Here is a 24,837-nt window from a genome sequence, read left to right on the forward strand (position 1 = left end):
TTGCTGCAGGGAGTCCTCTGGCTGAATGGAAATCCCAAAGTGTTTCCAAGTAATGGATTCTGTTTTAAATGGAACCCAATGCTTAAAACATTGTATGAGAATAAAATTAAGCAGCAAGGACAAAACAGTCAGAGTACATTCATTACCTGTATTTCTAAGCATATAGGAAATGAAGACCTTGTGTTTCCTCAATCCTATTCCAAAATAAATCCAAGACTTTTATAAAACAAAACAGTTGGAACATTCATGTGTGTCATTTCTTGCCTGCAAATGTCAAATTTGTTTCACTGCTGATAGAAAATTATTTGGCAGTGCCCAGACATTCAAATTGCAGATTTTCGGAAAGGAATCATTGATATTACATTTGTCTGAAAGCTGTGGTTTTACTCAAAGTTGTAATTAGATTAAGCAACACTTCCTTTTTGCTAAAATTAGCCTTGATATACGGTATATTAAAATAAGTGGGGTACAAATGTAGCCTGCTCTTCAATATTCATTAACCACTGTAAAGAACAGCAAGCATGGGCAGGCATCCCAGACAGTATAGCTCAATATTCCTTACCTGGCCAGGAGACACTCCAATATTTGGACATGAAGGATGAGGATTGGTAGAAGGAGCCAACACCACAACAGAGATACTGGCATCCAGGAAGGGCTCAGACAAGTATCCTTACCCGGTTGGGAGACCAGCATGCTGGAACAACAGGAGGAGATAACTTATATGAACTATGGACTTATATCGACTATGATACCCATACAGACACCTGCAGGGCACGCTAGGAATTGTAGTCCCGTGAACTGGCCATGTTAGGTTCCTCGGGTGCCATCAAGGGGTGCTGCAGGAACTTATGCCCCTTATTTTTGTCAGGCTTTCTATCTGATCTGCACATACTTCCTATGGGGGAAGCACTTCTGGGTCTTGTACAAGAGAAACAGCTGTGCCTCCCTCAGAAACAGTCGGAGAGGAGATGGATGACTCTAACTGGGGAGAAGTAGAGGAGAACAGAGAGAAAGAGAGAAGAAAAACAATTGCACTGCAGCACTGTGTTAACGGAAAGAGACCTGTTAAAGGTATTGTGTCCAATAAATACTCATTTTTGAACCTGGAAAGTTTAGGATTTGGGGTACTGTCACAATATCACACCATGCTACGAAAACCCCAGTTTCTGTATTTTTTGCATTAATTCATTCTAACAATTTGAGAAGTAGTTTTCTCACATCACATACACAGATTTACAGAAAAAAAAAGGATTAACAGAGGATGCAACACCTTTTGACACAGTCATACACATATTTTTTGTGAACAGTCAGTAGATACAACATTAGAAGAGTTTAAATGAGAACAGGCAAATCTATTGACCTTAGTCTTGTAAAATAACATTGAGTTGAGTTTTGATGGTCCCTAAAGTAACTAAAATACTAATGGGTAATTTATTCCACGTGACTATGGTTCTCTGTGTAAAGAGAAAGATTTTTAACATTTTTGACAAATTTGCATTTAACAAATTACCTTCCATGTTTTGTTGGAAGAATTTATCTTAACAGCTGGCATCCAATGTACTAATTCCTTTCAAAATTTTAAAAACTTCCTTTAGTCTTTCCTTATACTGTAGTTCATAAAACATACTCCTGAAATATTCCTAGTCGCCCCTTCTTTGGGCTTTCTGTAGCGCTGCTATCTTTTTTTTTCTTAAATATGGTGGCCAAAACTATACACAGTATTCCAGATGAGGATTTGCGAGTGAGCTATATAGCTTAAGCATAATGTCACTTGACATGTGCTCTGCACATTGGGCAGTATAACCAAACATCCTATTAGTTTTCTTAATGGCTTATGTAGGCCACTTGAACAGTACTCTACAACTCATAGATCCTTCTCATAATGTAGATTAATATATCTGAAATTGTCTACTGTATATTAATTGGTGTTAATGTTTCAAATCATGAAAATTAAGAACTATGTAAATGTAGCTAACCAATGATATAATCTGTGGGAATTTTAAAAAGTAAAAGAAAAATAATTTTTTAAGGAAAATACATTTTGACGTCTTCCTTTTGGAATGAACAACCTGACAGCCTAATTGACTTGGGCTGAGCATTTTATACATAATCTACATGTTCATAACTATGGTAAAATCATACAATGATCTGACAATTGATTGAGGCCTTTCTTTCTGAACCACTTTGATTTTAAGTTTCATACCTGTTGTCCCTACAAATATTTTTCCTTAATATTTTAGCAATATATTTTTAAAATCAACATGTTATTCAGTTTACACTGAGTTGGACATTGCTTACCTTTTACAATTTTCACATAAAGCAATAGGTAATCATCCAACTTCCATTATGTGTTGTGTTTCAGATGTTGCACAATGGGAATGTAACCCATACTTAAAACAGTAAATTTAAAGAAATATCTGAGAGATCTGGCATATTCTATTTGAGTATCTCTTATATTCAGGTTCATATTCCACTTGTATGTATATGTATATCTACAGTCAAGTCCATAAGCATTTGGACAGTCACACAATTTTCATAATTTTAGGTCTGTACGCCACCACAATGGATTTGAAATTAAGCAGTCAAGATATAATTGAAGTGTAGACTTTTAGCTTTTTATCATATATGTTAATTTTATACATGGTCCCCCTATTTCCAGGGGCTGAAAAGTATTTGGATAAACTAACATAATCATAAATATAATGATGGTTTCCAATACTTGGTTGAAAATCCTTTGCAGTCAATGACTGACTAAAGTCTGGAACACATGGCCATCTCCAAGTGCTGAGTTTCCACCCCAGTGATTTTTTGTCAGGCCTTTACTGCAGTTATCTTCAGTTGTTGATTGGTCATTAGACTGAAATGCATGTCCGATTGAGTTGAGGTCACTTGATTGACTGGGTAATTGAAGAATCTCCAACTTTTCTGCTTTGACAAACACTTGGTTTGCTTTAGCAGTATGTTTTGGCCCATTGTCCATTTGTACTGTGAAGTGTCGTCCCATCAGTTTTGCAGCATTTCGCTGAAACTCAGCAGATAGTATTATCCTATAAACTTCAGAATTCATCCTGATACTTGTGCTAACAGTCATATCATCAATAAGCACTAATAAGTGACTTCCATTCACAGCAATGCATGATCAGGCCATAAAACTACCTCCACCATGTTTCACAGATGATGTGGTATTCATTGGATCATGACCCTTTTCTTCTCTTTTCCATACTCCTCTCTTTCCAGCATACTGGTATATATTGATCTTTAAAATTGTTCCAGAACTGGACAGGCTTTTAAAAATATTTTTCTGGCAAAGTCTAATCTGTCCCTCCTATGCTTGAGATTTACCAGTGGTTTACACCTTTAGCTAAACCCTCTGTTTTTACTTTCATGAAGTCTTCTCTTGATTGTAGACTTTGGCAATGATAGGTCTACCTCCAGAAGAGTGTTCTTGGTTTGGCTAAATGTTGTGAAGGGGTTCTTCTTCAGCAAGGACACAATTCTGCAGTTATCCAGCACTGATGTCTTCTGTGGTTTTTCAAACTTCTGGTGTTGCTGAGTTCACCAGTGTGTTCCTTCTTTTTAAGAATGTACCAAATTGTTGATGTGACCACTCCTGGTGTTTCTGTTATCTCTCTAAAGGGTTTGTTTTGCTTTCTCTGCCTAATGATGGCCTGTTTTTACTTGCATGGACAGCTCTTTGAACCTCATATTGAGAGTTCACAGCAACAGCTTCCAAATGCAAATTTCACACTTAGAATCAATTACAGACCTTTCACCTGCTTAATAGTTAATGAAATAATGAGGGAACTGCTCCCACCTGGCTATGGAACAGCTTGTCAGTTAAATGTCCAAATACTTTTGAGCTCAGGAAAATGGGGGAGCTATGCAGAAAGATGTCTGTCATTCCTAAACTGCACATGCGCTATATTTGGAAAATCCATTAAGTTAAAGCTGAAAGTCTACACTTCAGTCACATAATGATTGCCTAACTTTAAATCCATTCTGGTGGCGTACGGAGCCAAAATTATGAAAATTGTGTCACTGTCCAAATATTTATGGACCTAACTGTATCCTGTTATGGTTTACTAGACTCAGCATCAGAGCAGTTAGGAAAGGGAAAGCCCTTAGGGACCACTTGATAAGGGCAACAAAACAGAGTTCTGCCTAAATTCCTTCAGGTCACGTGACTCTAGGACTGCTGATAAAAGTGGAGAAGAACCTTGAAGAGTGAGAAAAGCCAACAGCAAAGCACTTGCTGAAGCAGAAGCCTCAACAACTGTCACAGAATGAATAAAGGGCTCACTAAATGAAGTGGAGATGCAAGCTGGGAAAGGCTTTAAACTTAACACATTAGAATCAGACTTCAGTTAAACGTTTGTAAATTTTGAGCTTATTTTCTTATCCTTTTTAAAAAATAAATCTTTCATGTTTGCTAAAACAAATAATAGCTAAAGTATGAGACCTGTTTCTGAGTGTCTTAAAACCCCATATACAGTATACACCCTCATGTACTGTATAAACATGTCCTTGGGTCTGATTTAAAATATCAGAACCATTATTATCATACTTTTTATTCATTTGTTATCTATATTTAAGGCAGGTCACAATAAATACCTTTCCCTAGTTTCATTTTTACTGTTTTGTCATTCTTTGAAATTAATCCATGTTCTGATTACTTTTAATTAAAAAAATGATGTTTGCCTTTAGGGAAATTCATTCATTATTCTGCTGTTACAAGAAGAAGTCAACTTAGGTGTGAAAACTGTGCATTTTTAAAAAGTACTATAGATAGAAAAATCATGTTTCCTTCTCTAACCTTTTCATCTGAGTTTAACATCTACCTGCTTCAAAATTAAACAGCTTTCTACCACAGTTGATGAAATAGCTCATCTTATTTTAGTCATTTAACCCCAAAACTTTTAATAATATTTATTCTAGCCTTAAAAAACATGCGCTAGGCCAATGTGCTAAACAAAAATCTACTTACAAGTAAGCTGCAATGCAAGGTTCATTTTAAATTAACTTTGTTTTCTCAAATTTACACTTTTAAAAATTTTATTTATCTGTGAACTTTTTTTACATGAAGTAACTACTTTACTTTTATTCAGGTGGAAAAAAAATCTACAGACAGTTTAGTGCCATGGCAATTAGACATTTTAAATGCTCTTGGTTTATTTTTTTTGGAAAAGTCACAAAAGGAGTGGATATAGCAATAAGAATACCATATTCTTTGTTAACACCTTTTAATTTTATTGATTTATTTCAATTGTACTTTTATCCCACAAAATTAATTATTTTACTATTGTGTACACTAACAAAAATGCTGCCTTTTACCTACAGGCCTATAAAAAGAATTACTGTATATAGATAGCAAAATGATCTGGGCAACAAACAGAACAGACAACTGAACTTGTACAGTGCCCTTATTATTTTTAAACTCTTTTCTGGTTATCGTTGCAAGACTTTGTTCTTACAAGCAGGAGAAATAAAATTGACTTCTGTCATGTTTTGTTTTTTTTTCTTTTGCTGAAATTATTACCAGTACACAAACTCTGCCACTGTGTCTCATATGACCTTTGAAAACAACTGCAGGACTGAAGGATGTTGGTTTCCTTGTATCACTGGCACAGAGAAACATTATGTGTTTGCCATTTGTTTTTCAGGTTTACTTGTGAGGGCAAAAAGGACAGCCCTTACATGTTGGGTTGAATTAAACTGGTGACTGACAATACCACCCCTGAAGGCAGGACGTCTTGTTTCCAGAATCTGTAATTTGCATAAATTGCACCATTTTCAAAAGGGAGAAAGAGAACAGCAATCTGAGGGAAAAGACTTGCAGACTATCTAAACAGATCAGCAACTGCATTGGGCAGTTAGAGAAAGTACTGCTACTACTTAGATAGGGGAAGATGAGCATTCATCTCCAGGGGCAATAGTTCCTTGAATCCTGCATTGCCCCTGTAATGTCCAGTGGATCCCTGTGAGCTCATTGCATTTTTTATTATGGCACAATGCTGACTATGGAAACATTTTACATTTAAAACATTCAGATTCTTTCTTTGCCCGGCTTCCGTATTCATCCAGCCAGTAAAATAAGATTGTTCGAACTGTGGACTATTGCGAAAACTTTGGGAAGGGCTGGGGTGTGTAATTCACTCTATATATATTTATTCATATCATAGGAGTTATTATGTTTTGGAGAAAAAAAAGGTCATTGCTGTTTTCATCTTTGTAAATTTTCTTATAAACGTATCATATTTTTTTTCTGGTTTTGCTAAAATTGTCTTGTAACTGTCTTGCATATTGATATACTGTATATGTGTAAATTTCACACATGTGCACATGGGACACAGATAATGGATGGGAATAATGTTACTTAATTCACAGAACCAGGGGTTGGTGCTGTCCACTAATCTTTTCCCTCTTTTTCCTTCTGTAAACTAGCAGATTGAACTTGAGTACTCTGATGTCACTTCTGGTACCGCTGATGACACTTCCGGTTCCTGTGGACCCACCCTTCCTGTCAACTCACCATATAACCACCATCTTGTCTATTGTATTCATTTCTGTTTTAAACTTAGTCTGTAAAGACCATTTTTTTCAACTGGTTTGCCAAATATACAGGTTAGCTACCCTAAATCTTTATCTGTGCTCTTTGTATTTATTTCACAGTGGCATAGTCGGCAGTATTTTGCTGGAAAATGAATGAACAGCAAGACATTTCTACCATCATTACCGACATGAGAGTAGATATCCAGTCCTTGTGGGTCCAGGTCGGCAAACAGGGGACACAGCTCACCAAGAGTGGGGTGAGTAACCAAGTATAGGGTGGTCCAGATCTAATTATGCAACTTTTAATGCAATGCAGGAAAACAATGCAAGACAAAAGAATTTTTTGAAATATCTTGTAATAAATGAATGCAGGGCAGGTGCTGCCATCTATCGGCAACAAAAAGAAGTTTTTGTGAATTCTTTATGTAATAAACTTAATAAGTTATAGCATAATGAAAATTACATAATTGCATAATTAGATCTGGACCACCCTGTACATGTTGCAGGACCAATCACAGGCTTCGTCCCAGGTATTAGTACCATTATAAGATAAGAATGATATTGAATCATATTTTCTTATCTTTGTACCTTTATCTGTACTCTTTTTGTTTACTTCATTATATATATTGTGGCAGACGGCCACGACCCATGCCCGTCCGGGACGCCTAGAAGGACCAGGAGAGGGATTATACCTCCCCTGGACCACGAGAGGGCAGCCGCCCTGGTCTGTATGGGGGCCACGGGAACTGAGCATGGAAGCTCAACCCTATTGGGGCCTGTGGCCACCACAGGGTGGTGCCCGAAGGACTAGAGAGCCCTGGATGTCAGCACTTCTACCATACCTGGAAGTGGTGCCGGAAGGAATTCCAGGGACACCCGGAGTGCTTCTGGTTTCTCATGCGTCACTTCCAACAAGAAGACCCTCACGGAGCACCTGGAGCACATCCGGGTGGCTATAATAGAAGCCGCCTCCCTCAAGTAGATGGAGCTGGAGTAGGGAGGAAGAAGGCAACGCTTGGGAGGATAGGTGGAAATGCGGCAGGAGAACTCTGGAAGGGAGAGAACTGACGAGACAAAGGTGTTTGGTGCATGGGCACTGTGTTGTGTGCTAGACTTTGTAAATAAAAATTGTATGTTTTGGAACATTTTGTGTCCGCCTGTCTGTAAGGTTTCTAAACACTTTTGGGACGACACGCCAAACAGCGTCCCAAAGCATGATCGCCACGTCTGTGGAAAACAGTTTATCCATTGCCAGGGCAACCGCATGCTTGCCCTAATTCCCGGGGTATTAAGAATAAGAATAATAAAGAATAAAATATGTGAATTAGATTTATATGTAGATGCACATAATTATGATATAATAGGATTAATAGAATACTGGCTAAATACAGTAATAGAGACCGAGTTTAGTATAATATAGACAAGTACACAGACAAAATCAAAATGGCGGGAGAATCGCCATTTATGTGAAACAGGATTTAAATGCAAGTCTTCTTTAACTAGGTGGTGCGCCATGGCATAGTGAGGACTTTTGGATTTGACTAGAAAGCATTACAGATCGAAGCCGTGTGTTATAGCCTCCCTAATGCAGATATTAGTTTCACTTCACATCTTTTTAATAATATTACAAATGCAAGTTAAAAAGGGGTATTATAGTCATTATCTACTATATATTACCTAGTCTAACCTTATAAATAGCGGAGCACAAGAGCAGGAGTTTTTGAATGCAATGATTGTCTTTTAACACAGTATGAAGGCACCAATGAAGCAATATAGTCTGGCTGCAGACATCCACTGTGAGACCAAAAGTCCACTGTCCTGCTGAAAGTGGCATTTATTTTGTTTGTGGAAATCAGGCCACATCCACCGTCAGGTTAGTAGCCCTTTCCTTGGAGAAGCTGACAAAATGATAAGTATGTTTTATTCTAATTTTCAAATAAGCCTATAGTCTGAGAAACTAAATACACTGAGTATAGCATACTGCGTATTTGTTATTCTGGAAAATTTTTAATGTGATTTATTTATTTATTTTACTTTGGGATTGTAATTTTGGATGGCACAGTAGTGCAGTGATATTGCTACTGCCTCACCGTAGGGAGACTGGGGTTTGCATCCCAGGTACTCCCCATGTGGAGCTTGCATTTTCTCCATTAGTCCATTTTATATAACATTTCCTTTTCATATGTTATGTGTATATTTTAATTTTTTTATCTTTATTAGGACTAATTTCATTTTGATTATGCAAAGAATATCTACCTGTCTTTATCTCATTTTAAATAATTCTAATAATTCTTTGTTGATTATACATTTATGAGTGATGGTGATAATAGTTTATGACAGTGTGTGTGTATCTTTGATCCAAGTTTATTGTAATACTTGTAAATGTTCCCCAGGTGCTCCAATTTCCACTCACAGTCCAAAAGACATGCAGGGTGGTGAACTGACGTTGCTAAACTGGCCCTGATGTGTGAATGGGTGCGTGTGCATATAAGCGTGGGTCCGCGTGCAAATGTGTGTGTTCACCCTGTGATGGATTGGCATACTTTCCAAGTATTGTCCCTGCCTTGTGCCCAATGCTTTCTGAGAATGGCTCCTGCTGCACCGCAAACCTGGCCTGGATAAGCTGGTTCACAATATAGATGGATGGATGGTTTGTAATTTTCATTTTATTTATTTTCCTGTGCAGTACTTTGAGCGGCACCCTTTGCATGCAAATGTGCTATAGACATAAAATGTTGTTGTGGGCTTCACAGTGTATGTCTGCAGCCAGACTGACGGTATTTGTGTCTAATTTTCATTTCATTATTGTTAGTTTTTTTTATAATAATATCATTTTATGCCTGTCTCCTCAATATTTTTCCTCTGATGTTTGCCATCTAGTTATTTTTTTAATGTTCTTTACATATGTATTGCATTCCTGTGATCTCAATATAAAAAGGTTACAGTACCTGCTTGTAGCATTTATATTTCCTATATTGTGATGTATTTAGTTGTAGTCTGTTGTTGTTGCTATAAGTTGTAGTTTAATTTTCATTATCCAAAGAATATTCAGACTTCAGTAGGTCTTAGCAAACAGACTGGGAAGGTGAGGGATTTAGGTCTTTGAATTTATCTTCAATATTGTTAATTTTAAAAATATTTTTCAATTATTATGGAAATTAAGCATGCTTACTTTTGTAATTGAAGCACTTTTAAGATAATGGGGAGAGCTCACTGTCATGTTCATTTGTTGTTGAAATTCTTCCTACTGCTTCCCTTCACATCAGTAGCTTCTGCTCCACAACACTATTTTAAGTGTTTGTCCAGGTCAGAGGGATGTGCTTCCAGGGTCAAGTTATGTGTGCTACAAATGATGGATCTGTGGTGTGTGAAAGTAAACTTGTTGTCAGAGTGAAGGAGAAGGAGGCAGAGTTTCCTGCAGAGGCTTCAGTGGCTTCCACATTAGGTTCCCCACTACAATGTGCTCTTAAAACAAAATTCACAAATAGGTGGATACACTCAAACCCAAAACCTTATATGATATAGTGTAAGATGCAAGAGGTCGCTGTTGCCTCTTTCAACCCAACAGACAGACACACTGAACACAGGGTAAAATCACCAAGAAGGTTTTTAATTATTCTTCTTGATTTTATAGTGCCCAAAAGCACCTCCGCTACCATAAACAGGCAAGTAACAAATATAGTAACAATAATTACAACAAACAACACAAATCTCTCCTCCACTCCTCCCAGCAAGCTCTGTCATACTACCTCCCAACTCCAGCTCGCTTGCTGGGTCTTCAGCAGTCCTTTATATACTGTAGTCCTTGACCTGGAAGTGCTAATGTTCTTCCGTCCCTGTGACGTGCCAGCACCTCTGGATCAGATGGAGGACTTGAGGTTTTTCTTCAACCTGGAAGTACTTTGGGGCTTCTGGCCCCATGACTTGGGAGTACTTCAGGGCTATATGGGAAATACAAATCCCCAGACCTTCCTGCAGCATCTCCTGGCAGCAACCAATGTACCCAGCAGGGCTGTGATGCCAAATTACAGATTCAATGATGCCCTGATGGAATCTGGGGCACCGCTATGCTGCAGAGAACATGCGATCTGGCATCTTGGGGGAGGCAGTGTCCCACAGTAGCAGCCTTCCCCCCTCCTTCTCTTCTTTGGGCGTTCCAGCCAGGTTGAGCAGCAGGCTGCCCGCCACAATAGTTACTCAAAATTCTTTGGAACAAGCTCCATAATGAGAAGTATCCTCTTTATAAAGTCATTCTGGTGTGTGTTCAGGCCATAGTTTGTGTGTCTCTGTATCTACTGCATACAGTATATCCATCTATTGTGGTTGAGTAAAGAAATTATAAGATGCCACTGGAAAATATTTGGGTGCCAAACCGGTCATCCTTATTTAATTCCAACAAAAATATTTTGTTTTTTACGTCAACAAAAATTAGGGCCGCTGTATGTACCAACAGAAAATCTCCAAAACAAGATTGCTGTTACGCTTCTTCTTCTTCTTCTTCTTTCGGCTGTTCCCGTTAGATGTTGCCACAGTGGATCGTCTTCTTCCATATTTTTTTGCCCTCTGCATCTTGTTCTGTTACACCCACCACCTGCATGTCCTCTCTCACCACATCCATAAACCTTTTCTTAGGCCTTCCTCTTTTTCTCTTGCCTGGCAGCTCTATCCTTAGCATCCTTCTCCCAATATGCCCAGCATCTCTGCTTTGCACATGTCCAAACCAACACAATCTCGCCTCTCTGACTTGATCTTCCAACCATCCAACTTGAGCTGACCCTTTAATGTACTCATTTCTAATTCTATCCATCCTCATCACACCAAATGCAAATCTTAACATCTTTAACTCTGCTACCTCTAGCTTTCTGGTCAGTGCCACCGTCTCCAACCCATATAACATTGCTGGTCTCACTACCGTCCTGTAGACCTTCCCTTTCACTCTTGCTAATATCCGTCTGTCACAAATCACTCCTGACACTCCTCTCCACCCATTCCATGCTGCCTGCACTCTCTTTTTCACTTCTCTTCCACAATCCCCATTACTCTGTACTGTTGATCCCAAGTATTTAAACTCATCCACCAACTCTACTTCTTGCATCCTCACCATTCCACTGACCTCCCTCTCATTTACACACATATATTCTGTCTTGTTCCTACTGACCTTCATTTCTCTCCTCTCTAGAGCATATATCCATCTTTCCAGGGTCTCCTCAACCTGCTCCCTACTATTGCTACAGATCACAATGTCATCAGCAAACATCATAGTCCATGGAGACTCCTGTCTAATCTCATCTGTCAACCTGTCCATCACCACTGCAAATAATAAAGGGCTCAGAGCCGATCCCTGATGTAGTCCCACCTCCACCTTGAATGTATTCGTCACTCCTACTGCAGACCTCACCACTGTCACACTTCCCACGTACATATCCTGTACAACTCTTACGTACTTCTCTGCCACTCCCAACTTCCTCATACAATACCATAGCTCCTCTCAAGGCACCCTGTCATATGCTTTCTCCAGGTCCACAAAGACGCAATGCAACTCCTTCTGGCCTTCAATATACTTCCTCATCAACACCCTCAGAGCAAACATCACATCTGTGGTACTCTTTCTTGGTAGGAAACCATACTGCTGCTCACTAATCATCACCTCACTTCTTAACCTAGCTTCCACTACTCTTTCCCATAACTTCATGCTGTGGCTCGTCAATTTTATCCCCCTGTAGTTACTACAGTTCTGCACATCCCCCTTATTCTTAAATATTGGCACCAGTACACTTCTTCTCCACTCCTCAGGCATCCTCTCACTTTCCAAGATTCCATTAAACAATCTGGTTAAAAACTCCACTGCAATCTCTCCTAAACACCTCCATGCTTCCATAGGTATGTCATCTGGACCAACAGCTTTTCCATTGTTCATCCTCTTCATAGCTGATCTTACTTCCTCCTTGCTAATCTGTTGTGCTTCCTGATTCACTATCTCCACATCATCCGACCTTTTCTCTCTCTCTCGTTCTCTTCATTCATCAGCCTGTCAAAGTACTCTTTCCATCTGCTCAACACATTCTCCTCGCTTGTGAGTACATTTCCATCTTTACCCTTTATTACCCTAACCTGCTGCACATCTTTCCCAACTCAGTCTCTCTATCTAGCCAATCAATACAGGTCCTTTTCTCCCTCCTTAGTGTCCAACCTCTCATACAACTCATCATACGCCTTTTCTTTAGCCTTCGCCACCTCTTTCTTTACCTTGTGCCTTATCTCCTTGTACTCTTGTCTACTTTCTGCATCTCTCTGACTATCCTATTTCTTCTTTGCCATCCTCTTCCTCTGTATACTCTCCTGTACTTCCCCATTCCACCACCAGGTTTCCTTTTCCTCCTTCCTCTGTGCAGATGTCACACCAAGCACCCTTCTTGCTGTCACCCTTACTACATCTTTTGTAGTTTCCCAACTGTCTGGTAACTCTTCACTACCACCCAGTGCCTGTCTCACCTTCTCTCTAAACTTAACCTTGCAGTCTTCCTTTTTCAACTTCCACCATTTGATCCTTGGCTCTGCCCTCACTCTCTTCCTCTTTGTGATCTCCAACGTCATCCTACATACCACCATCCTATGCTGCTTAACTACACTTTCTCCTGCCACCACTTTCCAGTCTTCAATTTCCTTCAGATTGACTTTTCTGCATAGGATATAATCTACCTGTGTGCATCGTCCTCCACTCTTTTACGTAACACTATTTTCCTCCTTCTTCTTAAAATACGTATTCACCACAGTCATGTCCATCCTTTTGGCAAAATCCACTATCCTCTGATTTTCTTCATTCCTCTCCTTGACACCATACCTACCCATCACCTCCCCATCTCTTCTGTACCCTTCACCAACATGTCCATTGAAATCCACTCCAATCACCACTTTCTGTCCCTTGGGTACACTGTTCATCACTTCCTCCAACTCACTCCAAAAATCTTCTTTCTTATCCATTGCACACCCAACTTATGGGACATATGCACTAACAACATTCATCATCACACCTCCAATTTCCAACTTCATAATCATTACTCTGTCTGACACTCTTTTCACCTCCAAAACACTCTTGACATACTGTTCCTTCAGAATAACTCCTACTCCATTTCTCCTCCTATCCACACCATGATAGAACAATTTGAATCCACCTCTGATGCACCTGGCCTTACTTCCCTTCCATTTAGTCTCTTGCATGCACAATATATCAACCTTCCTTCTCTCCATCATATCTGCTAACTCTCTCCCCTTACCAATCATACTGCCAACATTCAAAGTTCCTACCTTCAGTTCCACTCTCTTTACCTTCCGCCTCTCCATGTCTGCCCCCTCTTCTTTCTCCTTCTCTTTCTTCAGCCAACAGTAGCCCAATTTCCACCAGCACCCTGTTGGCGGTCATTAACCTGAGGCTCGACCGATCCGGTATGGAAATTTGTATTGTTGTCCGCATATTGATTTTGCAAAATTTTACTCCGGATGCCCTTCCTGATGTAACCCTCCCTATTAATCTGGCCTTGGGACCAGCACAAAGAAACACACTGGTTTGTGCATCCCCTGTGGCTGGGTTAAGATTGCTGTCAGGCTAGTTGACCTAAATGGTAGTCGTCAGGTAGGAACACTGTCCTATGTGGGGTTCAGTGCAATATACTGTACACATCTCCTCCCAGCAGAAGCAGGATTTATAGCTTGGCGGCTGGAAGGGACGGAGTCAGTTGTCCTCACTAGGTGTCTTCTCTGTGCTTCTGTGGGAACAAGATAGGAGCATATTAGCATCTGTGCCCCCTCTCAACCTGGAGTAGTATTACATACCTCTGATAAGCCCAGAGAGTGGTGCACTGACGCACTTGTGCGACATGATCTAACTAGTTATCTCCCAGGTCTCTTATAGCACTTGTAAAAACACCAAACAGTACTAGTTTATTATTTTTAGTTGAATACCTGCTAATGTGAGCAGCATTGCATGGTTTCAGATATCTACATTGAGAGAGGATTGATAAATTTTGGAAACTTTAACATTAACAAAAAAAATCTTGGACTTCTGAAGAAGCCATCCAAGTTTTGAAAAGACTCCAAAGTCTTACCTTATGTGTTATTCCAGTGCATTCACTTTCAATAGAACCATCCACTTCTGTAAGAAGACTGTACTGTATTCCTGTGCAGAGCTGCATCAGAGGAGGTACTGGTCTGCCAGCAGACTGAAGGCCATGTTTCTGTGTCATGGCCCTGGGGTGCTCAAGTTTAATCCACTTCCAAAGGTGTTTTAAGCTGGCCACACCAGGGGCCTCATGCATAATGGCATGTATAGAATTCACACTACAACATGGCGAAATGACAAAAGTGGAAATGTGCATACACACAAAAAAATTCAAATGCACAAAACCATGCATAAGCTAACTTCCATGCACTTCAGCGCCATAAATTCCGGTCAGCATGAAAAGTAATGCATGTACATGCACCTGCCGTCCAACCCCGACTCCTCCCATAATTTTGCATATTTTAATACGCAAATCAACATAAATATCATCTTCCATTTGGCATTTGGTTAAAAGACAATGGCAAAAGCAAGTGAAAAAAAAATTCAGCGAATGCGAGGAAAAATGTACTATTTGTTGGCTTAAGCAGTGGTATAAACAACAAATGGAAGTTGATCGAGTGATACACGGTGGCAGAGAAACTTGAAAGTTCAAGTTCAGAAAGTCGCACAGTGCCCAAAATAAAAAAGAAGTGGTCAGATATCAATGTTGCCATGAAAAGGTGAGTTGTAGCCCACCATCTGAGTGTCATATGGAAGCATATTGGGATAAAGAGAAAAGAAAAAAAATTGGTACACATTGAAGAAAAAGGTCAAAATGCCCACTTTAATCTTGTAGTTTATTTTGTCATTAAAGTAGAATGTCATAAACTTAATCTTAAAATCAATGTTTAATTTACTTGAGTTTCTCAGATCCCATTTAACTAAAGCAGTAACTGCGTATTGTATGTGTTCTTCTATGTGCTCTATGTGTGTGAATCACTATGTGCTTTTTAATTAGGCTTTCTCTTATGCCATCAGGACACAGAATACATTACATTCATGATAGTACAGCTCTCTGAACAATTTAAATATTAAGATGTATACTTGATATAATTTTCATCATGAAATGAATTAAAGCATGAATTAAACATGGGGGCACGGTGGTGCAGTAGTAATGATAAGCTGGCGCCTTGTCCAGAGATTGTTCCTGCCTCCTGCAAGATGGTTCCTGAGACGTACGCAACGCAATACATTATTTAAATGAAGTTAAAAATTTATCTGTATAATGTAATATACATATTTGAATGTATTTCATCTTACAAATGATATCAAGAACTTCAAGAAGATAGTTCTTGGAAATCTAAATCGACTTAGAATTCAGTCATCATCATCTCTTTTTAAAATTGGATTGGATTCCTTTATTGTTATTGTATGATACAATGAGATTCAATATGCAAATCCTCCATAAACTTATTTTCCTATAAAATGATAAAATAACAACAACAATATTAATAATAATCTTCTTCTTTTGGCTGCTCCTGTTAGGGGTTGCCACAGCAGATCACCTTTTTCCATATCTTCCTGTCTTCAGCACCTTGCTCTGTAGCACCCATCACTTGCATGTCCTCTCTCACCATATCCATAAACCTTCTGTTAGGCCTTCCTTTTTTCCTCTTGCCAGGGCAGCTCTATCCTTAGCTTTTAATAATACGATAAGAAAACAATGAAAAATATACAATATGAAAGCATAAGTAAATTTTACATGTACATATAGTGCAGATAGTGCAAATGGTTCATAAAGTGGCTCAGGTTGTGCAGTATTACAGCTGTAGTGCAAGTTCAGAGTGACATAATTGTACTTATAAGTACAAACAGTTCTACCAGGACCACTTGATGGAATGATTAAGTGCGTTTATAGTTCTTCGGATGAAACTGTTTCTGAACCTCTAGGTCCCTACAGGAAAGGCTCTGAAGTGTTTGCTGAATGGGTGAAGTTCAAATAGACTGTGCACATGGCTGAAGAAGCATGTGCTATAAATGTTCTCCATGGCTAGATGTTGTATCCCAATAATCCTCTGTGCTTTCAATACAATCCGCCGTAGAGCTTTCTGATCAGCTGCTGTACAGCTGTGATTCCACACTCAGATACAGTGGGTTAAAATACTCTATTATAATAACAATAATAATATTGATTACAATAAGATGCCTTAAATTTATAAACAATATGCAGTTAATTTCAGTGTATTTGATAAAACCACATCAGGGATGTGAATCTAAAAATTGGAAGTGGTCTCCCCTAGACTTTCTTGAATAATCAGATATGTTGATGGATATTTGAGGAGTAAACTGCAAGGCAATGATTATATTTTTATATTATGTACATTAAATAACCATCAACAACAAATCAAATCAATAATGCACAAATATTATAAAAGTAAAGTTGAATAAATCGGACTCTGCAGCTGCATCAATAAAAGGTAAAGTACCACTTCTGGTTAACAGAAATAGCCTAAAAGTTGATAGAAATTTTCATTTTTACTTAATACTTGTATGCAAAAGATGGTTGACCTAAGTGAGAGCATACTCAAGTCATTGTGTTTACATAATACACACACACAGACAGACACACAGACATAATTCCAAAAATGGTATTTTTGGACTCAAGGAGGTCTAAAACGTTGAGATGCATCAAAATCTTGAAAAGGAAATTTTTGGAGGATTCCAATACTTTCCCTATACTTCATATATGAGAAAGTCAGGAAGGTCTAAAATGTCGACATTCATTAAAATCTCACATCGAATTTTCGGACGATTACAATACTTTCCCTATACTTCGTATACAAGAAAGTAAAAATGAAAGGGAAACCACACAGGAACAGTAGCACTGCTTTGACACTAGGTGCCACCAGTTTGCAAAACCAAGTAGAAAACGTGTATATGCAAGGGATTGTGCTGGCGTGAGAATGTGTGTGGCTTTACGGCAAGTTTAGTTTTTATACATCAAGACGTGAGCGTGGAAATGGACATAAGCAACATGCACCATTTACACATGAGGCCCAAGATGTTTGGTTGTCTAGCCTGGAAGTTGTCATTAAAAGTGTGGAGTGGCAGCAAAATGCTGTTATGAAGTTTTTCTTTTTTTTCTAACTTCCACAGTATGCACAACACCCTTGATAATCTCAACAAAATATGTTTTCTGAGCAATTACGTAGTTTTGAGCTTGAATAGTTATAGAGGCTTTCTTTCTTGAAAAGAGAATAAGGCATGTGTATGCTCTACACTAATGATATTTTAAAGTTAGCGGTGATCTTACAATTAGTATCATTTACAAAGCTTTTGCACTCTAATGTTTTTGAAGTGTGAATTAATTATAAGACAATACTTGGACATCATGAATGAGTTTTACTGCCTGTGTAGCAAATATTTTCGCATCAATACAGTATTTTCCAATCTTGAATAATATGCATCAAAAGTTGCAGATTTACTGAATAAACTAGTTCATTCCTTAATTATCTTGCTAACAGTCCTGACCTTCTAACTTCCACAGTCCCAGGAACTGGAAGAAATGACTCACTCAAATAGAGTTTTTATTACAGGATATGAAGAGAGTCACTCAAAACCTGTGAGGTTATTCAGCAACTATGATAAAGTTTTATGTGCTTGAAGAGTATACTCTGCCTGAATTATAATAAACTTTAATATTAATTTGTGCTGTATGACTATTATGCAGTTTAAAACAAATATGAATGTAATTTTCTAACAGACAAATGCCTGCATTAAGTATGTAGTGCTGATGTTACTTCAGATATTTTTGGGATCCTTCTAAAGTGATCCCAGTTAATTGTAGTATGGTAGAAGGTTGGTGAAACCTTAGGAAGAGTAGAGTTAGGTTAGCCTACTATTTTGAACATGTCTAAAGGTCAGCAGCTGTTATTTAGGGTGTTTTGCAGTTGAGAACTGGTTTAGTATGGTGCTGCGGAATAAAGATCAGCATCATTGTTCATTGCAGTAGTGTTTCACATGGAACACAAGTTTGGTTTGCTGCTTTGTACTAACCACAAGTAGAACTCCTGTGAGTTGGTTGCCATTGACCCTTTGGAGGCAGTTGTAAACACTAGAAAAATATAGTATAAAAAATATAAAAACATTTAAATATAAAATAATTTTTTTTTTTTAAATATAGTCTGTAAACACTAGCAAAATATAGTTGCATTTAGAGTTTAATGCTTTTCTTTAAATATATAAAATTAAAAATACAATACAATCTTTCAACACATTACTTCCATCCAGCAATTTTCCAGCCCAGTGTTTTCCATTGGAGCTTCTTGATGAACTAAATACAAGAGAGAAATCTCATCCTGGAGTGAGCACAGCTCCGTGCACACCAACAACTGACCATTTTAGAGCTGCCAATTAATGTAACCTGCATGCATTTATGATATGAAAGAAAAAATGGAAAACCTGGAGAAAAACCCACAAAGACATAAGAAGAACATGTAAGGCTGCAATGCTAACTATTCTGCCACTTACTATAATAAACCAGACAAATTTAGGCTGCCTAACTTAATGTGGCATTACAGCTTGCTATAAGTAGATTAAAATAAAACAAGTTTAAAGATTACTGATATTTCAGAATGCTGCTTTTCTACTAAGCCATTTAATTGGCCTTTGTGCTGAGCCTAAATAGAAGCAAAGTATTTATTAGCACTTAATTATATAAAAGAAAATTCAACCAAATTCTGTATTAGATTTTAGAATGTTTGCAGCTAATGCCAATACATCACATTCCTAATACTGCCCTCACTAAAAAAAAGAGAGAATTAAAGGTGCATTTCAAAAATCCTCCCCCAAAGGCACTGAATCGGAGGATTTCAATCACTGTTAAAAATAGTGAAAAATGCTAAAGAGTTATGAGTAGTCAGCACTTTTCAAAGCCAGACAGCTCTAGGAAACTGCAGGCTTGACACTGTTCTTCCATGAGAGAGCTTAAGAGTTGTAGTTCGAGTCAGCACTGATTAATGAAAAGTCACAGACACCATGGCACACCAAAATATCTAGACATGTTTGACCTTGCCCTACTAGCAGACAGATGAAACCACAGGCTATCTGTGTGACCACACAGGGATTTGTTACAAGGAGTTCCATTCATCCCTGTCCTTTTTTTTTTCTTAATTGATCTTTGGAGTCATTAGTGAAATAGGGCAGCTTAATGGCACTTAAAAAGACTAATGTTGGTGTCCAGTTTCCAAACTATTGTAGCAGTCCATCATGTTCCAGAAACAGGAGCTCAGTTAAACAAAGGGTGAATCCCACTGGGGCCAAAGGAAAAAAGTCATCAACGTAATGAATAATGTGAAAAAGGCAGATAATAGTGGATCACTATAATTTACAAGGCTAATTGCTATACATGCCTTTTTAGCCATGCTACTGCAGAAGCATGGTTACTTTATAGAGGCTTAAATGGAAAAACGTTTACACATCATGACTGCTGGCAGCTTTTGACCAACCAGATAATGAGAACTTTTATTAGTGCTTACATACTCCTTAACAGAAGGATGCTTTTAAGAGGAGAAACAAATAGAATCAGAATCACTTTTATTCTCCAGTACTTAATGTACAGGAATTTGGCTTATAACAGATCATTACATCACACAGAAATAACATTAATATCATAAGTTAAAAAGAAAAACTTCAAATAAAGTTGCAAAATAGCACAATTGTAAAGGAGATGTACAAATGATGATGTGCAAATGAACGTGTGATTGTGTAATGTGTATGCACATGCGCACACACATACATGTACATACACTGCACACACATACCTTCATGCAGTATATGACAGAACACATGAATATACAAATAAGACAGGCTAAGTTACTGGTTTGAGACGGTTATGGCTCTGGGAAAGAAACTATTGAGGTGTCTGTTATTTGTAGCTTTAATTGACCAGAAGTGTTTACCAGAGGGGTGTTTTTGGAATAAGTGATGAGCTGGGTGTCTTTGTTAGTGCCAGATCCAACAGGTTCCATATCATCTAATTGATTGTCACTATCTCGATCCCTGCAATTATCATCGAAATACTCATCTTGTAACAAATCTAGTTGTTTCAAAAACAACAGCAGCTTTATACAGTATGTGTTTCACTGTGACATAGCTAGGAACTGCCTATGTTTAACACAATCTTCTGGCTGTGTCTACTGAAGCTGTATGATGAGGTATGATTTATCTTGTATGTCGTGCCTCAACAGGCTCAGTTAGTTGCGAGTTAAGTCAAACCTCATGTTCAAAGAGCTAAATAATCCAATTGCTCAAATGTAATAATGTAATATAAACATTTCAAATGTTTGTTACAAGCCATGAACAATTACGGACCTGAAAATTGTGTTTGTTCTATTCTTTAGTTTCAGGTAACGCCTTAATGTCAGAAAAAGCTTTCACTGCATTATTTTATTTATTTTTTAATATTTTGAATTTTGAGTGTAACACAGTTACTTAGTGGTTAGGTCTACGGCCTCACAACCCTAGAAGATCTGTGAATGACAGTAGAGGAAAAAAAAGTGAAAATAGGATCAGGAGGCAAAAGGGCAAAACTTGAAGGCAAACGATGACAGAGGGCAAAATCAAAAAGACCAAAGCCCAACACAAAAACCAAAACTCAAAGACAAAAGCCGTGTGAACTGTGATTTTGCACTAGCTAGCACCACAAATAAAGGTTTGTAAAGCTGATCAAGAATCTTGGATACCAGAAATAGTATGCCATCATCTTGTATACGGTGCAGTTGACTCTCTGTATCTGCAGGATCCACATGCACATATTCAACCAATTGATCGGATCGAAAATATCTGATAAAAAATCCAGAATGTTCTGAAAAACAAAACTTGAATTTGCTGCACACCGAACACTATGCTGAAATCACACAAATGGAGTGAACTGTAGGCATACCTTCTTTTAGCCTCCCATCATAGGCACTGAACAAATTAGCTCATAATGGTAAACTTACAGCTCCTATAAGGCAGCCACTTAATGAGGCACCACACTGCCCTTCAGTCGGCTAGCTCTGCTAACATGAAGCACCCTTGCTATACTCTGCAGCTTGATCGACCCCATTCTCTGGCAATCGCCGCCTTTATAATAAGGAAAGCTCTTTCTTGTTCATCTAGCCTACCTTGAATTCTGAATGAGGCCAATTGCCAAGGTGGGAAACGCTTTCCATCTTTACAGTTCCTGAAGTACTGCAGCTCTTAAACAAAACACAAAAGACATGCACATATTTTAGAAAATGAAGACACACAAACAAAGGAGATTAAACAATTGCTAAAAAAAAGTTAAACTGGAATTGGTCTTCCTTAAATTGTTGCCTTTCTCCAAGCTAATGAAAGTGAGCCCATCCATCAGCCTGCAGACACCTGGATTTAAACTTAAGCAAGGTTATCTATACACATGTGTGTGCAAAAGGCTGTGCAGGCTGGAAACAGCTTGGACACAGAGAGAGTGACTGTAGGTAATTAGTACACTGTAAATCAAATACTAAATTGAGAGGGAGACACGTGTGCAATGCTGACCCACCTTTCTTTAAACAAAAGCCATTCAGTCAGCAATCCCAGCTGTAAGGCCCTTGGCGTCATATTGTGCACACCCAGTGTTTCTTTGACAAAATGGATCCTAAGAAGCAATTAAGTAGTCAAAGTCGAATCCCTCAAAAGCTAAAAGGGAGCATAAAAATAATCTTAGATCTTTTGAAAAGTGTTGTCACTTGCCAAAGTCATTATTCCCAAAATAATTCAGTATAAAAATTATTTACATAACATTGACATTGTAATAGGTATCTTAAGTAATCTAGAGTAGTTTTAAAGTACAGTAATCCCTCGCTATATCACGCTTCGCCTTTCGCGGCTTCACTCCATCGCGGATTTTAAATGTAAGCATATTTAAATATATATCGCGGATTTTTTGCTGGTTTGCCGATTTCTGCGGACAATGGATCTTTTAATTTCTTGTACATGCTTCCTCAGTTGGTTTGCCCAGTTGATTTCATACAAGGGATGCTATTGGCAGATGGCTGAGAAGCTACCCAACTTACTTTTCTCTGTCTCTCTTGCGCTGACTTTCTCTGATCCTGACGTAGGGGGATTGAGCAGGGGGGCTGTTCGCAAACCTAGACGATACGGACGCTCGTCTAAAAATGCTGAAAGATTATCTTCACATTGCTACCTTCTGTGTAAGCTGCTTCCTGAAGCGACATGCTGCACAGTGCTTCGTATACTTAAAAGCTCAAAGGGCACGTATTGATTTTTCACTGTTTGTTTTTATCTGTCTCTCTCTCTCTCTCTCTGCTCCTGACAGAGGGGGTGTGAGCTGCCGCCTTCAACAGCTTTGTGCCGCAGTGCTTCGCATACTTAAAAGCCAAACAGCCCTATTGATTTGTTTGCTTTTGTCTCTCTCTCTCTCTCTGACATGCTCTGCTCCTGACTCGCACTCCTTTGAAGAGGAAGATATGTTTGCATTCTTTTAATTGTGAGACAGAACTGTCATCTCTGTCTTGTCATGGAGCACAGTTTAAACTTTTGAAAAAGAGACAAATGTTTGTTTGCAGTGTTTGAATAACGTTCCTGTCTCTCTACAACCTCCTGTGTTTCTGCGCAAATCTGTGACCCAAGCATGACAATATAAAAATAACCATATAAACATATGGTTTCTACTTCGCGGATTTTCTTATTTCGCGGGTGGCTCTGGAACGCAACCCCCGCGATGGAGGAGGGATTACTGTATACAGAGGATGTGTGTAGGCTATATGCAAAATACTACACCATTTTATACAGGGGACCTGAGCATCCACAATATCTAATATCCGAGAGTGGTCCTGGAACCAATCCCCCACCAATACGAAGGGCCAACTCTACTGACTAATTGATATCACACAACACAACTCCAACAATGTGGCCAACATCATGAAAAATATACAAAATGAATAAACCATAATAAAATGACAATGTGAAGCTCAGAAGAGGAATGGAAAAATAATTGCCAAACAAGTAGAAAAATGAGGTCCAAAACTCCTCAAATGTGACAATTGCTATTGCATCTCATTCTTCCTGTAACCCAAACTAATACTAGTTAGACACAACCTGGCCATCTGTAAGTTATGAAATGAATAGCCTCGACACACACAAAAAGGGTAGCCACTCACATATTGTCTTTGGCTGCAAAAGGGTTGTTTAAGGGCACTCATGTGCAACGTTTTGAGTCCTGAGCTGAACTGATGAGAATAAGAAAGATGGCAGCTTTATAAGCCGAAAAATGGAAGTGATGTCATCTGGCCAGAACCGGAAGTGATGTTGAATCAGGTAGGTTTTCCCTTATTTGGCCTGCAGAGATAACAGAGTTAGGTTTAGTGCACCCCACCACCCCCTGGCCTGGCAGGTAATTACCGCCACTTGGTCCACTCAGCTCCTTCATAGTCACATGTGTGTGACAAGAGTGTACTGTGGCAGACTGGCTCTCCATCTCTAACATCTCCAGTCTTGGTCCATGATATTTATTCAAAACTTCAGTGTCAGGCTCTGCATAATAATGTCCCTAAAGTTAAATTAAACAGTTGTAGCAAATGGATCGAAGTATGAATTGAGAGATAAAGGTGGCCACATGAAAACCAGTCACAACATCCCATTTCTGAGGTTGATTCTTTGATTACATTGTTGTGATCAATTCTGATGTGAAGAAACCTTTAGACAGGCTACAAATCAGTCTTACCCTTGGACTTACCCATAATCACTCATACAGCAGACATATTAGTGTTGCCAGTTAAGCTTAGCAGCACTTCTTAGTGCTTTAAGTGGAGGCAAAGGTAACCTACAGAGTAATCGATGCAAGCTGGAAGAGAAAATTTAGAATCTACATTGATGTGACAAGTCAGGGAAGGAATGGCAGCGTTGCCAAATATTTTCAATAGAAACACATGCTTTAAACATCACCAGATGTCGCTAGAGAATATCATTACCTCATTTGATATCAATATTAAAAGGGACTAGCTAAAAATGATTTACTAAAATTTTAATAAAGCATTGTGCATACAAATATAATTTCATGAAATTAACTAAAATAGAATAAACTGAATCAAAAGAACGGAAAATAAAATCCTAATTTATACCTCAAATCATGCATTCTAAAAAAGGAAAGATTAAAAGCAGCAGACATAAAACAACATAAGCTAAGCTTAGCTGTAATTGTACTAGATGAACAGTAACATTCATTG

General features: G+C 38.5%; 1 long non-coding RNA gene across 1 annotated transcript; it reads right to left on the minus strand.

The window, feature by feature from the left end:
* Positions 1-16,000: 16,000 nt before the first annotated feature.
* Positions 16,001-24,494, minus strand: LOC127530084 (uncharacterized). The gene is made up of 3 exons (XR_007936616.1): positions 23,773-24,494; positions 21,751-21,825; positions 16,001-16,282 (listed from the first exon to the last, which is right to left on the minus strand). It is a non-coding gene; the product is annotated as an uncharacterized LOC127530084 (long non-coding RNA).
* Between the last annotated feature and the right edge of the window lie 343 nt (positions 24,495-24,837).

Source organism: Erpetoichthys calabaricus, chromosome 13, assembly GCF_900747795.2.
Source record: "Erpetoichthys calabaricus chromosome 13, fErpCal1.3, whole genome shotgun sequence".
In the NCBI taxonomy this organism is placed as follows: domain Eukaryota; kingdom Metazoa; phylum Chordata; class Cladistia; order Polypteriformes; family Polypteridae; genus Erpetoichthys; species Erpetoichthys calabaricus.